Source organism: Cornus florida, unplaced genomic scaffold (genome assembly GCF_030987335.1).
Source record: "Cornus florida cultivar Cherokee Brave unplaced genomic scaffold, ASM3098733v1 CherokeeBrave_3.0.0_Hap2_Chr04, whole genome shotgun sequence".
Lineage (NCBI taxonomy): Eukaryota > Viridiplantae > Streptophyta > Magnoliopsida > Cornales > Cornaceae > Cornus > Cornus florida.
Window position 1 is genome coordinate 16951538 of NW_026775574.1, and position 3891 is coordinate 16955428.

Genomic DNA, 3891 nt, shown 5'->3' on the forward strand with positions numbered 1-3891 from the left:
AACCCGGTTACTGTTCACAGGCACGAATCACTGTTCCCGAACTCCAAATCTGATCTTCACCGTTCAGATTGTGTGTCACTGAGTCATGAACCTCTCCTTTAAATTTCAGCTTAATCGGACCATGGACGAAGTGGGATCGGATGTTTGATCAAACCTGGGCAGAATGGAAAAAACCTGTGTTTTTCTTCTCTTTGTTCTTTCACTTGCGTCTAACCTCTCTCTCTTTTTATACTAACTTCCTTAGGGTTTTCTTTTCCCTAAAGGCTGGGCTTTGGGCTTTTAATAAAACCCACTTGGGCTTTCCTCCATATAAAAGGAAATAAACCCAACAAATCTCCCCCTTTCCGACTATGTGGAGGGAATTGCCATCTCAGCGATCAAACAACAAACTTCAAGTTTCTCTCTTGGTAGGATCTTTGTCAACATATCAGAACCATTATCATCAATGTGAACCTTCTTAAGTTCAAGTAACTTATTGTTCAACGCATCTCTGATCCAATAGTATCGTACATCAATGTGCTTAGATCTTGCATGGAAACTAAAATTCTTAGCAAGATGAATAGCACTCTGGCTATCACAAAACAACACATACCTCTACTGCTTGAAACCAAGTTCTCTCAAGAACTTCTTTGCCCATAGCAACTCTTTAGTCACTTCCGTTGCTGCAATAAACTCTACCTCTGTGATAGAAAGAGCAATACACTTCTGAAGTCTCGATTGCCAACCTACAGCCCCACCTGCAAAAATGATCAAATAACCCGAAGTAGACTTACGAGTATCCACATCCCCTGCCATATCTACATCTGTGTAGCCAACTAATAATTGTTATCCATTTCCCAAACCAAGTCTCAAACTGGAAGTGCCTCGAAGATACCTCATGATCTACTTCACTGCATTCCAATGTTCTCTTCTCGGATTTGACAAGAATCGGCTAACTACACCAACTGCATGGGTTATATCTGGTCTTATGCAAATCAATGCATACATCAAACTTCCTACTGCTGAGGCGTAAGGAACTCTTTTCATGTCTTTTTTTTCCTTATCTGTAGAAGGACATTGCTTTGTACTCAGTCTAAAGTGGGTAGCAAGAGGAGAGCTAACCACTTTAGTGTTGTCCATATTGAACCTCTGAAGCACTTTTTCAATGTACTCCTCCTGTGACAAATATAACTTCTTGGCACTCCTATCACGACTGATTCTTATGCCAAGAATTTCTTTACTGGCCCCAAATCCTTCATAGCAAATGACTTACTCAATTGCTTCTTTAACTGGTCAATCCTTGAAGCATTCCTGCCAATAATCAACATGTCATCCACATAAAGCAGTAGAATAATAAAATCATCATCAGAGAATTTTTTTAACAAATACACAGTGATCAGAAGTTGTCTTATTGTAGCCTTGCTCCCCTATAACAGACTTAAACTTCTTATAGCACTGTCTCGGTGCTTGTTTCAAACCATATAAGCTTTTCTTCAGCTTTCACACATAATCTTCTTTCCCTTTCACTTTGAAACCCTCTGGTTGCTTCATATAAATCTCTTCCTCCAAATCACCATGAAGAAATGCAGTTTTCACATCCATCTGCTCAACTTCCAAGTTAAGACTAGCTGCTGGGACAAGTGCTATACGGATCGATGACATCTTTACGACTGGAGAGAAGATCTCATCAAAGTTAATACCTTTTCTCTGACTGAACCATTTGACAACCAATCTAGCTTTGTACCGTGGCTGTGAAGAGAACCCATTTGGCTTCTTCCTGTAAATCCATTTGTTTTCCAAAGTTCTTTTTCCTTTAGGTAGCTTCACTAACTCAAAAGTGTGATTATCATGCAATGACTGCATCTCATCTTGCATGGCCTCAACCCACTCTATCTTGTGTTCATCTTCTATGGCTTCTGCAAAATACTGGGGCTCTCCCCCGTCAGTCAATAACACATACTGCTCTGCTGAATACTGAGTGGAAGGACGTCGGTCTCTGGCAGACTTTCTGGATGGAATCACTGGTGGAATCTTTGGCGCTATTAACTGTTCATCAGTCTCAACATCTCCCTGAACCTGTAAGGGAACATCCATATCACCTGTACACTGGTGGTCATCCTGACCATCATTCTCAACCTGAGATGGCAGATTCTTCAGAGGAGCTGGATCTACATTAGTCAAGATATCACCTTGTTGAGACATAGATTTCCCTGCTTTCTCAATATCCTGAATCGTCTAATCTTCTACAAACATGACATCTCTGCTTTTCACAATTTTCTTCTCAACTGGATCATAAAGATTGTACCCAAACTCATCTTGGCCATAGCCAAGGAATATACACTGTCGCGTTTTCACATCAAGTTTAGACCTTTCATCTTTTGGAATATGCACAAATGATTTGCACCCAAAAACCCGCAAATGATTATATGATACATCTTTACCTGTCCAAACTCGGTCTGGCACATCAAACTGTAGAGGAACATAAGGTGTAAGATTCAATACATGAACAACTGTGCTCAATGCCTCCTCCTAAAAAGATTTTGGCAATTAGGCTTGTGAAAGCAAACATCTCACTTTCTCAACCAATGTCCTGTTTATCCTTTTTGTTACGCCATTCAACTGAGGAGTTTTTGGAGTTGTCTTTTGATGCTGGATACCTTGTTGTCTACAATACTCATCAAAAGGACCAGAATACTCTCCGCCATTATCAGTACAAATGCATCTCAGTTTTTTCCCAGTCTATCTCTCAACTAGGGCTTGGAATTGCTTGAACACTACCAACACTTGGTCTTTTGAATTCAAGGTATATACCCATAACTTCCTTGAATAGTCATCTATGAAGGTCACAAAGTATTTAGACCCACCAAGTGTTCTCGTCTTCATAGGGCCACACACATCTGAATGTACCAAATCCAGTATCTGTGACTTTCTCGAATGAAGGGAATTCTTGAAGGAGACTCTGCTCTACTTCCCTGACAAACAATGAGTACACATTTTCAGAAGTGTACTTTTCAGTCCACATAGTAGACTTTTCTTCCCTAGTAGAGCTAATCCTTTCTCACTCATGTGAGCCAGTCTCTTGTGCCACAATTTTGTTGTATCATTATCTTCCATCGCATTAACAATGTCGTTGGAGATATTTGTTTGCAGAACATACAGTGCAGAGTGCTTCATACCTTAAGCCACAACCATAGCACCCCTAGTGAGCTTCCACTAGCCATCACTGAAAGTGCTGCAATACCCTTCATCATCAAGTTTACCTGCAGAAATTAAATTCAAGCAAATGTCAGGAATATGCTTCACATCTCTGAGAACTAACCTCGTGCCATTATTCATCTTCAGATACACATCCCCAATTCCAATGACTTTAACCAAGCCATCGTTGTCCATCTTTACTGTTCCAAAATCACCAGATTTATAAGATGTAAAGAAATTCTTCCGAGATGTAGCATGAATGGAGGCAGCACTGTCAATCACCTAACTAGTCTCATGGTATGCAACATTTATCATCTTATCATCATAAACAATGAGGAAGTCTGCAGGAGTGGTGGTAGCAACTCTGTCATCACCATCTTTATCATCTCCATTCTTCGTTCCCTTCCCTTTCTCATTCTTGTTTTCTTTCTTCAATTGCCTGCAATATTTCTTGATGTGTCCCTTTTTCCCGCAATGATGACACTCAACATTTGCAAACTTGTTGAACTTGCTTCTGCTGTTATCTCTGTTCTTTGGACCTCTGCTCTTACTTCTCCCCCTCATTTCTGTAACCAAGATCTCTGACTGTGAAGAGGATCCCTGTGTTTTTCTTCTCATCTCTTCATTTAGCAAACAACTTTTGGCCATATCCATTGTGATTACACCTTCTGGAGCGGAGTTAGACAATGAAGTTCTGAGCGTCTCTCACGAGTCCGG